Source organism: Leucopleurus acutus (genome assembly GCF_964270905.1).
Source record: "Leucopleurus acutus genome assembly, chromosome: 12".
In the NCBI taxonomy this organism is placed as follows: Eukaryota; Metazoa; Chordata; class Mammalia; order Artiodactyla; family Delphinidae; genus Leucopleurus; species Leucopleurus acutus.
This window is the reverse complement of record NC_139154.1, coordinates 14,384,549-14,396,662: the sequence shown is the minus strand read 5'-3', so window position 1 is coordinate 14,396,662 and position 12,114 is coordinate 14,384,549. Positions and strand designations below refer to the sequence as shown.

The window sequence follows — 12,114 nt, the reverse complement described above, 5'->3', positions numbered from 1 at the left end:
TTCACCTTTATATCTACCTTTTGCTGTAGGTTCTCTAACATTTTTATCATAATTTTTATTTTTAATTCTTTATTTTTATTATTATCTAATTTTTAATTTTTGATTCCAACATCTTATTTGTCTGTACGTGTGATATTGTGATATAATAAAAAATACATATTTGGTCTCTGACACAGAACTCCTAAAACCTCTTGTAATTTCCTGAGTGAGAAGGTGATAGGAGCATCTTTTGTTGTAATACTTGGGGTTTTTTTGTTTGTTTGTCTGTTTGTTTTGTCCCCAGTTTTTGAAATAGCTCTGCAGTGACAAAGGTGAGAGTTTTTTGTTATTCATAACAGGCAACAACACCTGAGCTTATGCTAATGAGATGACTTTTGGAAAGGTCCTACAGATGGGCGCTGGTTGCCAGGGGAACCAGTCATGTGATTAGACGTTTGGAACTTTCAGTCCTACCCCTTGACCTCCAGGGAATGGAGAAGTGCTAGAGACTGAATTCAGTCACCAGTGGTCAATGATTTAATCAATCATATGCCTACGTAATGGAACCTCCATAAAAACCCTAAACAACTGGTTTTGAAGAGTTTCTGGGTTGGTGAATGCGTCCATGTGCCAGGAGGGTGGTGTGGCTGGAGACAGTATAGAAACTCTGCACTCTTTTTGTCCTATGTATTCATTGCATTCGGTTGCTCCTGAGTTATATCCTTTATAATAAGCTGGTAATAGTAAGTAATGTGATTCCTGAGTTCTGTGGGCCCTTCTAGCAATTAACAAACCTGAGGAAGGGATCCTGGGAGTCCTCAATTTATAGCCAGTGGGTCAGAAGTACAGGTGACAACCTGGGACTTGCAATGGGGGGCAATCTTGTGAGACTGAGGCTTTAACCTGTGGGGTCGGCACTAACTCTGGGTAGTGTCATAATTAAATTGTAGGACACTCTGTTGGTCTGAAGAGTTGGAGAACTGATGAATGTGAGGGGAAAACCCACATATTTGATGTCAGAAGTACTCAGAGTATAGAGGAAAACAGTTTTCCTTCAGTGGGTATATTTTAATTGACTGGATTTTTTTCCCCCCTTTTGACCACAGTTCACATTTTCTGTTCACAATGTCTACTATTTTGTTGTTATTGTATGCTAGACATTGTGAATGAGGCATTGTAGATGCCCTGGATTCTTTTATTTTCCTCTGAAGAGTGTCAAATTTTGTTCTAGCAGGAAGTTAAATTACTGGAAATGCACCTTGGTTTTGCGGGGGCTTGGTTTTAGATTTCTCTTGGCTCGCCCCTAATCCTGGGGTAGATCCCTTAAACCTGGAATGCAGTCTTTACTCCTTAAGTGTGGTCATTCTGAGGTGTCAATGGACAGTCCAAAGTGCTTGCCAACCCCCTCTAGGGTAGCAGGACTTGACTCCAAATTCCCCAGCAGCAGGCAGCTAACTGCTCAAATCTCTGCTCAGCTGTACTTTTCCTTTGGGTCATGTGCATTCTTGCCTCATGCGTGTTCATTCAGGAGCCAGCCACGGATTTGAGGGAAGTTTGCAGGCAGATGTTGGACCTCTCCCCTTTGTGGTTCCCTCCTCTCCAGGATTCTTCCCCTCAGGGAGTGACCCCTCACCTCCCAGCCCCCATCTATCTACATCACATCACTGCTTATCTCTCCTGCTAGGCTGCAAACTTTTGGAGTATTTGGTTCAGTTTTCTATCCCATAGTGCCTAGTCAGTGTCTGACATACATACAGTAGGTGCACAATAAATGTCTGTAGCGTTTTCAAGTGAATTACTAATAAGTTGTAGGATCACTGATCCTACAGTGATGACGTTCTCTGTGGCCTTGGTCAGGTTGTTTCCCCTCTCTGTGCCTCAGTTTCCTCATTGTATGGAAAGCTGCCTACCTTGTACGGTGGTTGTGAGGATTAAGTATTAAGACAGGTAGAGAGCTAGTGCCTGGCGCATCAATAACACTCATAAATTATTAGCTGCTGTTGTTGCTTGAGGACCTTTAGCATCCCATAGAGACGGACTTCTCCACGTTGTCAATCTCTATGGAAGCTGAAATATCACTGGCTATACTGGAAAAATGGAATCAGCTTCTAGTTTCACATATGGTGTCTTATATAGTTACAGAAATGGAAACCAGAGAGTGGCATCAAGTGGAACATTAAAAAACAAGAGCTTCTTGCCAATATCACTACGTCTGAGGACATGTTTGCTAAAACAAATGGAAGTTTCAAGACACAACTATTTGCTTCCAAGCCACCGATCCCCAAACCAGCTAGCGAAAGTTCACCAGTTGTCTGTAAGTCAACAGTTACAGACAGCTGAAATTCTGAGCTGAGATAATGCAGTTTTTTCTGGCGCCCACGAAAGAACTGGCACAGAATGGGTTTGGAGGGACTCGGATTTTGACCCGGCTCGGGGCGTGCACCCGTCTGCGGCTGGTCTGGGCTTCCGGCTGGTTTCCGAGCTGGAGGAAGACACCGGACAGAGGGCTCGGGGCGCCGGCAGCCCAACGGGGACAGCGCAGGTCGTGCAGGAGGCGCCCGCCCGCCGCCGTCAGACCAGTCGGACGGCTTCGCCCGCCCCGCCCCGCGCCGCCGGCCAGGCCACCGCCCTCCGTCTCCCCGCCGGAAACCCAGTGCCTCGCGCGAGCCGCGCGCCGGAGCTGGACCGGCCTGGTCCCCCGCGCAGCCGCCGCCCCGCGTTCCCCGCCGTCCCCGGCCCGCGCCTGGGCTCCGGGCCATGGGGCGCCCGGGTGGGCGGGCGGGCGGCCGGAGCAGGAGCCCAGCGGGACACTGGTAAGGGCAGGTGGGGCCCCGCGCCGGCCTCGCTGCGGAGAGTGTGCCGCGCACTGGGGGCGCCGCCGAGCGAGGGAGCATCTGCGCAGCCGGGGAGAGCGGGAAGAGGCTCCGAGGGGCGAGAGCGAGTAGGGCTGGTGGGGTCCTCAGCGTTCAACCTCATCAGGGGGCAGGGCCGCCGACAGCAGGGGGACGCTCCCTGAGAGAGTCAAACTGCCCGGCCTGGGGTGCGGTGGCTCCACAGGCTCTTCCAGCCGGGCGGGGTGCACCTGGTTGCAGGAGGCGCCCTTAAAACCATCCAGCATCAGACCTGGGCGACACCGAGGGCCTAACTCCTTATCTCCCGTTGGCCTCAGTGGCCCCTAGGCCGGTGACCCGGCGGGGCCCTCCTCCCTGCTCCCTGCTTGCTGGGAGCCTGGCCAGTCTGGCAGGCTGCCCCCGCCAGGAGCGCACTGGGATGGAGGAGAGCCCAGCTCTTCCCCACTCCCTTGGATGCTGGCGGCTCTCCTTGGCCCTCCTGGGTGTGTCTGGTCAGAAAACACCAGAGGTTCCTAAGAAGGTAAACAGTGTCTGCCCAGCAGACAAACTCACTTTCCCCTCTAGGGTTCTTTCTGGCTCTAGGATTGAGTTTAGCTTCTTTCAGTAAAACAGGGGAGCCAGGGCTGCGAGTTCTTGCAGGTGTTTTTTTCCCACTTTGCTAAGTGTGCTGACCCAGGCCCTTGGGTCCATGGCCTGCATGTCTAGGTCAGGTGGGCAGCATCAACGTGAAGGCCAGGGCAGCTGAAGGCTCCACCTGCCCCTGACCTCATTAACCCAGTCCTTCCCCTGGCCCAGAGCTGATTGGATGTAATTAGCAACTAATTGGATGTCTCTGAGCCCCTCTACATAAGAAACGTCAAGGTCAGGTTTAGACAGCAGATAGTACCGAGTGATTCATTTCTTTCTTCCTTTATGTGAGGGTTCTGAAGAAGGGTCATTCATTCATTCATCCATTCAACATATATTTACTGAGTGCCAACCACTCATCAGGCATGAAGGCAGTGGGAATACAGCTGCTCTCGTTTACATGAATTGCGGGAGAGAGAAAATAAGTAAGGAGATGAATCACATTAGTTCAGAGAGTGATTAAATGCTGTAAAACAAAACAAAACAAAACAAAACAGGGTGCTGATGGGCATGACCGTGAAACAGATCAGAGAACTAGGCCCTGAGCTAGAGAAGGTAGCAAGCAGGCTTTCTAAATAAGGTAGGAAAATGGTACCATCTTCAGGCCCTCAAATTCTGGGGGCACAGGATAGGATGTCCTCTGTGACCATGAACAGGGACTTATGAGCTGCCTACAAGGGATCAGTGTATAAAGGATGAGAGGTGAGTAGCCCCCCTGTGGAGTCCTGAGAGTGTCCTTCTTGTTGCAAGGCTTAAATCTGAGGTGGAGATTTAAGCTTCCCCAGAAGACATATCCTGTTGACTCGATTATTTGTTCATTCATTCAACAAATACTGAGAGCCCATATGTTAGGCACTATTCTGGGTGTTAAGGATGCATCACTGAACAAGACAGTCTTTCCTCCCTAGAGCTTATTTTCTGGTGGAGAGAAATGGATGGTAACAATAACAGCAACTTTAATGTCATGTCAGATAAATGCTGTGAACAAAAGCAAAGCAGCTTAAGGGGTTAGAACTAGGTGAGGGGACCTCCTGGGTTCAATAGGGTGGTCAGGACAGGCTGTGCTGAGGAGTTGGATGTACACAAGACACAGGCATGTGACTAGCTGGGAGAAGAACATTCCAGGCAGAGGGAACGGCAAGTGCAAAGGCCCTGAGACATGAAGGAGGCTGGAGCAGGCTGGGCATTGCTGAACAGGAAGGAGGCCATGGTGGCTCTGAGAGGTGAGCAGGCATCTCTGGGACTCTCATTAGAGGAGGCAGGGGCGGGGCTCAGCCTGCTGACCGGAGGCATGCAGGAAGGCAGGTGATGCTCTCAACTGCCGCGGCAGGAAGATTTACGTGCTCCCAAGAAAACTCAGGGTCAGGCCTGGAGTTTTACACTAGCAGGGGACAGGTGATCACCAGAGATGGAGAGCGTGTCTCTTGGCAGGAGAGGTATCACTTGCTTTCCTTATATGCAGCGTCCATCCAACAACATGGGCTAAAGTGGGAGGTACACACCAAGTTTTCCAAATCAGTAAAGACTTGACATGGGGAGAAAAACTGTTGCCTTCTAGGAAAATTCCAATAATCTTCTGTTTTTCAGAAGAACGATCTCATTAGTAGACTTAAAACAGGAGAGGATATCGGGCATGTACTATATGCCAGGCTCTCTTGAGCACTTCGTGTGCAAACACAAATCATTCTCACAGCACGTCTGTGATGTATGGACCACCCCGTTTCACAGATGAGAAAACTGAGGCCCAGCGAGAATAAGAAAGTTGCCCACTTTTACACAGCTAGTAAGTGAAGAATCAGGACTTATAATCGAGTGGTGCAGTTTTAGAGCCAAGTGCTCTGAGAGAGAGAGAGGTTTTGGCTAAAGGGATGTTTGTCTGCAGTAGAAAGGGTCTCCAGGGTGCCTCACAGCAGGGGCTGGTTAGAGAGAAGACAGCAGGACTTATGGGTGCATTCCACTTCTTTTCTGCTTTTTAAGATAATATTTGCATGGGTTAAAAGTTCTTTTAAAAATATTTTGAAAGGTACTACTTGCCTGTGTTAAAAATCTTTTTACAAGTGTTGGTTCAAACAGCCCTTAAGGAACACGGTGAGAAATCTCCTTCCTTCTCCTGTCCTGTGATTCCCTATCTTCTTCAGAGGCAATTGAGAATACTTGCAGACCTATGTTCTATTTGTAAATGAACATATACATATTATACTTTTTCTTTTCTTTCTTGTTTCTTTACACAAATAATAAGAATACGAATACTCAGGTCTGGGACTTCCCTGATGGTCCAGTGGTTAAGACTCCACGCTTCCATGGCAGGGGACGGGGGTTCGATCCCTGGTCGGGGAAGTTCCGCGTGCCGTGCAGGCGGCCAAAAAAAAAAAAAAAAAAGAATACTCATGTCCGTACCTTGTACCGCGCCCCCCTTCTTTTTTAACTTAATATACTTATTCAGATTCAGGACATATAGATGTGCTTCATCCTTTTAAAAGAAATGTGTAATATCTCACTGAATGGATTTAACATATTTATCTAGCCATTCCTTTATGGTTTTCTGAATTGTTTTCCCCATTTTCATTTGTTTGTTTGCTGTGATAGACAACTACGCATTAAGGATACTTGTACCTACATCTTTGCTCACTTCTGTGACTGTTTCAGCAGGCGACATCCATAAATGTGTAATTACTGATTGAAAGGCTCTGTGTATTTTAGATTTCGGTTGATGCCGGCTTGGTGTTCTAAACTGTTCTTGCCGATTTGGCAGACCAAAAAAATGGCATCACATGGTCGTTTTAATAGGTGTTTATAGTCAGCGGCGTTGTGAGTCTCCTGTATGTTTTAAACCCTTTGTCTTTCTCTTTCTGTGGACTGTTCATGTCCTTGGCCTGTGACTTAACTTGGATTTTTGTCTTGTTGTTATTATTGAATTATAAGGGGTCTTATGATGATTTTCTCTTCATCCCTCAACTCCAGTCCCACTGACTGCCCTTCACCATCTTCCCTACCTTTGTGCACAGCAGCTACTCTGATATATTTATGATACGTTTATCCTGGGATCTGGACTATTTTAGAGAAATATATGATGTTGCTTTATATATGCATGTATTTTAAACTTACGTACGTTGTACTGTGCTACAAATCATGATCTTACTTTTAAAGCCGGTGCTATTTTTTATTTTTTTTAAATTATTTTATTTTATTTTTTTTGCGGTACGCGGGCCTCTCACTGTTGTGGCCTCTTCCGTTGCAGAGCACAGGCTCCGGACGCACAGGCCCAGCGGCCATGGCTCACGGGCCTAGCCGCTCCGTGGCATGTGGGATCCTCCCAGACCGGGGCATGAACCCGTGTCCCCTGCATCGGCAGGCGGACGCTCAACCACTGCGCCACCAGGGAAGCCCCCGGTGCTATTTTTTAAGAAGATTTATCTAGCTGCTCCCTGGACACTCGGTTTGTTGCTTCTGACCGCTGCACTGCTTTCCGTGGTTGGAATTATGGAATTATCGTAACGGTCGATTCTTACCGGCTTGGTCTAGAAAGCTTGTTTGGAGAAATGGCATGATGGGGGTGAGCCCTGGAGGCTGAAGAGGATTGGATAGGTGGAAAGGGGGATGGGGAAGGGAACAGAGCTGACCAGGAGCACAGCATGAGGACACGACAACGTGTGAAATTTCCAGGAACTATTCCAGGGAGCCCCATAGACTGGGGGTGTGGTTGAGGGTGGGAGTGTGTGGTCCTAGGAGAGGCTGGGGGTCTCAAATGCCCTGTTGGGTTCTCCCTAAAGGCAATGAGGAGAGGTGGGGGTCAGCCAGGAAGGATTTTCAAGGGCAGGAGTGAGCTCCTGGAGGAGAATTGGGACAGACTGTGGACGTGCACCTGAGAGGCAGGAGGTCCCTGGGGCTCTCCGGATAGGTGACGAGCAGAGGGGCTGCCGGGGACGGAGAACCAGCAGGACTGGACGCTGGAGGCATGAAGGGTGCCTGCTAACTTGGGAAACGGGGCACATGCGATGCTGCAGACAGGACCTGGAGCGCAGGGCTGGGCACGGGGCGGGGGGTGCGGGGAGGCAGGCTCACGGGCGCGTGGACAGGTGATCGGGCACCTGTTGATTCTGAAGTCCTGCTCACCTGGCCAAAGGATTTCCGTTGGCATTTAGGACTCCGGGCTGGGGAGGGTTCATGAACCTTCAGCGAGTGGGTAGGAGATGAACGTGTGGGAGTGGGTGAGGTCACTATGGGAGAGCATTAAGTGCAAACTAGGCCCCACTGGAACCAAGCCCCGGGTTGTGGATGAACAGGCTTGAGAAGTGGATGGACAGGCTGGACCAGCAAGGAGGCTCGGATGCACTTTCGAACTCTGCCCTTTGCTGGCTCCGCAATCTCAGGAAAGCATCCTCTCGGCCTGGGAACCTGGGCAGGGGTGGGGCGGGGGTCCTTGTAAACAAGGACGGCCAGCGAGGGGTCTCTGCCTTCCTGGCATCTCTCAGTGTGCCCTTGGAGGATGAGTGGAAGGGCTGAGGCGTACAGGAGAGAAGAGGCCTCCGGAAGCACAGGTGTGCGGGCTGTCTCCCTGGGGAGGAGCTCGGGGCCCCAGGGCCGTTCCTGCTGGAGGCTGCCAAGCCAGACTGCCCGCTCTGTCCCTGTGGGCAACTGTTGATAGACATGATCTGTTCCAGCTGGCACAGAGAGGGCACCGGGCAGCCTAGGGCTTTGTTGCTCTGGGCAGGCTTATGTGAGAGCACCCCCAGGGTAACACCAACCTTTTGGGGGTGGGGGGGCCCAGACAAAACCCCCTCTGAGTCTTGTCTCCCTCCTTCGCGATGTCAGCATATACCTGTTCTCTCTTTTTTTTTATAAAGTTGTTTTTTTAAAATTTTTATTTATTTTATTTTTGGCTGTGTTGGGTCTTCGTTGCCCCATGTGGGCTTTCTCTAGTTCCGGTGAGCGGGGGCTACTCTTCCTTGCGGTGCGCGGGCTTCTCATTGCGGTGGCTTCTCTTGTTGCGGAGCACGGGCTCTAGGTGCGCGGGCTTCAGTAGTTGTGGTGCACGGGCTTCGTTGCTCCGCGGCATGTGGGATCTTCCCGGACCAGGGCTCGAACCCGTGTCCCCTGCCTTGGCAGGCGGATTCTTAACCACTGCGCGACCAGGGGAGCCCACCTGTTGTCTTTTTTATGTAACACCAGAGCCTTGCTTTTCCTCTGGTTGTGCAACCTGAATTTCCTGTTGGTCAGTCAATGGCTGATGAAGGCTAATTAGCATTATAAGGAAGTCCCTCGACACGTCTTCCTCCAAAAGAGTAAGTGCTTGAAAGGCTGGATTCAGCCCACTCATTTACATAGCTTGTCATGATTTTTGACAGAAGAGTTTTCCACCTATACTATTTTATTTCATATTTTTCCTTGAATACACACAATTTGAAAAACACAACATGAAGCAGGCATTATTGACTTTAGCAAGATCCTTAGCAACACTATCTGTGAAATCGTGGGTTTTTTTAATGCATATTCAAATACATGCTTAACTATTAAAGATGTTTATTATGTGTACCATAGGCCTACTTAGGCAAACACAGATTTAGATTAGTGGATTCGTGGAGGAGATCATCTTCGCTATGTGGGAGACGGGGAAAAAAACCTTTTCCCCTGCCCTCTAAGATTTTGTCCCTGGGACCCACGAATTAAACTGGCAAAAGATTAACAGTAGAAAAAGGTTCATTGGCCTGCACGTGGGAGCCAGTCAGAGAAGTAGCTGGCTTGTTAAAGGCTTATATACCTAAATTAGTAGGGAAGAGGGAGCGCGGAGAAAAGGCCTTCTCTAGGAAGAACAAATGGGTTTCTTTTTCCAAAGGCAAATGGGTTTTTAGAACAAATGAGAAATGACAAAGTAGTGATAATGTTGGTCTCTACAGGTGTGAGTGTTTTTGCAGTCTCCTTGTGGGCCATAAATCTCTCCTAGAGAAGGGGTTCGGGGTAGATTTTATTGCGTTCTCCCTTCTGGGAATAGATCTGCCCTGCAGAAGCAATTTATGGCTGCCTTATTTCTCAGAATTTGCTGCTTTTAGTCAGATAAGGAAAGCTCTGAGAAGGCTTCTTACTGTAACCGTCAAATCTCAAATGTCTTCATCTCAAACTTCATCCCAGTTCTGGGGCTCCGAGTAGGTCCTTACACCAACGTCAGAGAGGTCACCCTGCAGCCAGTTGAGCGGTGGTAGCAGTGAGGGGTCAGAAACAACAAATACCCATGCAGACCCTCTTAGGCCCGCCCCCGTCTCACTCTGGTCGTCCACCGGCAACCCGGTGGGTAGGGGCGTTGGCAAAGAACCTCCCAGTCTTTAAAGTGAGCAGGGAAATTCAATCATTATTTAATTCAACAAATTTAATTTATTTTTGCTGATGACAAACATCATACTTATTTATTTATTTATTTGATTTTTGTACATACGTGTTTATTTTAAACAGCAGGTACACACCAAAAACACACAAAGAACTTAACATCATGTCTACTGTTACCACACCCAGATAGCCGCTATCAACCAGTGTTTTGGTATTTCATTGCCTAAATACACGCATTTTTTTTTTTTTGCGGTACGCGGGCCTCTCACTGCTGTGGCCTCTCCCGCTGCGGAGCACAGGCTCCGGACGCGCAGGCTCAGCGGCCATGGCTCACGGGCCCAGCCGCTCCGCGGCATGTGGGATCTTCCCGGACCGGGGCACGAACCCGTGTCCCCTGCATCGGCAGGCGGACTCTCACCCACTGCGCCACCAGGGAAGCCCAATATGCACATTTAAAAAAAAATCGAGACCATACTGAATATACAATCAAGTTTCTTACTTAATAATATGCAGTGAGAATCTTTCCACTTCATGAAATACTCTTCTAAAACAAGATAGTTAAAGGTTGCTGAGGTTCGCTCGATGGTTCTATCATAATTTATTTATCTGGTTCCTGGTGGATGTTGAGGTTGTGAGCATTTTTGCTTTTATACGTATCTTAGCGCACATGTATTGCAACAGATGTTTGTAAGCATCTTCTGGGTGCCCAGGGGGCTCAAGGACAGATGTGAATAACTGTAGAGCCCTACTCTCTGCTTACCTAAGAAGGACAGACCTGTGACAAGTGGCTGCAGGGAAAATGCTAATCTGAAAATACAGGGTGGCTTTGGGAGAGAGCAGCTGGGGCCGGACTTTGGTGCCAAGGAATAAGAAGGCCAGGGAGTGGTGGCCTGGGCACCTGTCCACAGTAACCACAGCAAGGTTACTGTACCCACTGCGGGACTGGGCAGCCGAGTCCAAGAGATAGAAGCTGTCACTCACTTTCGTAATAATCACTTCTGGCCCTTGCCCAGGAAAACAAGGGCAGCCTTGGTGCCCATGTGTGTAGGGCGGTTGGTGATGGTGCTGCCGCTGTCCCGTGATCCCTTTCCTCACTGCCCTGCCTCTGGGACACCTCTCCCTCCCAGTCTAAGACCACAGGTGTTAGGGAGGGGCACCAGTGGCCCCTGCTGTGGGCTCCGTCCCTAGAAGCCCTCACCCTGGCCCTCCCTCCCAGCTGCTGGCCAGTGGGACTGTCACCATCTACTCTGGCAGAGAAATATTTAGGAAGGCAAGTGTCCTCCTGTCTGTCCTCCCTGAGGGCCCAGGCTTGTGGAGGCCTGAGAGCTAAGAGGGAAAAGGGCATTTGCTGGAGGAAGGAGCAGGTGGCTGCCTTACTCCCAGGCCTCCCTAAAGGACAGAACCTCTACAGTGACAAATTCAGGGACATGGGGGCCCGTCGAGGTGCTTCTGGCCCCGGCTCTCCCCCGGCCTGGTAGCCGGTACCCCCGGAACGATGGTAGTGAGTTCCATCACCGTTGGAGTTTTCATAAGCTCTGCGTTGTAGAAATGAACTCAGGCTGGGCCATGAGGAGCCCTGCTCCCTTGGAAAGCAATCCCAACTCCTTCGTATCAGCAGCGTGTAAATGGCAACAGGGTATAGCAGACAGTGCATTTGGCTTGGCAGTCCTGGGTTCAAGTCCAGCCTGAGAGGCTGCTCTGACCCTCGGTCTCCTTATCTGTTCTGTGGCGTGGGGATCGTAACACCCCACCCCCACCCCGGACTCTAGGGTTTGGAGATGCTGCTTGTAAAGGGCCTTGTGAGTGTCAGCCCCTAGGGGCCCTCTGTGTAAGGTAGTGAGAAGCCGGGTGCCCATTCCCTTCCTCTGCTGCCTCCCGCCTCTCACCCCTCTGCCTCTCAGGAGGGCAGGCTGTGTGCTGAAAGCCCCAGAGCTCCTCTCCTGGAAGGTGGGCTCCACTCCGCCATCTGCGCTCAGTGTATGAGATGCCACCTCCCCACCTGTGCTGAGCAGCTTCCGCTGCGGGCAAACAGGAAGTCACTCACCTCAAGGGAGGCAGGAAGGCTGCCTGCCCCTGGGCTGTGGTTGGGTCCGGAGGCTGCGTGTCTGCTGGGCCCTGGGGAGGGGGACAGTGGGCGGGGACCCCCAGAAGTGGGAGGGGGCACCAAAGATCAAAGCTCCCCACCAGCAGGGGCTCTGGGCGCCAGAGTTAGTTGCCCTGCGCCTGCCCACACTGCACCACACGCCCTGTGAGCTGGAGGCCCTCCTTGCCTGTGGCCTGCCCCTCCCCCGCCCCTCCCCCCACCCATCCAGTTTTGCTCCTTGCATCTTGGGAAGGA

The 12,114-nt window shown here is 50.5% G+C and overlaps 1 protein-coding gene across 1 annotated transcript in view; it reads left to right on the top strand.

Moving 5' to 3' along the window:
- The first annotated feature begins 2,470 nt into the window (after nt 1-2,470).
- The window catches only part of PSD4 (pleckstrin and Sec7 domain containing 4), a 37,824-nt gene continuing 28,180 nt past the window's right edge, over nt 2,471-12,114 (top strand). Inside the window, exon 1 of the mRNA XM_082852101.1 lies at nt 2,471-2,792. The gene's annotated coding sequence lies outside the window, so the exon portion shown is untranslated. The remainder of the gene's footprint in view (nt 2,793-12,114) is intronic.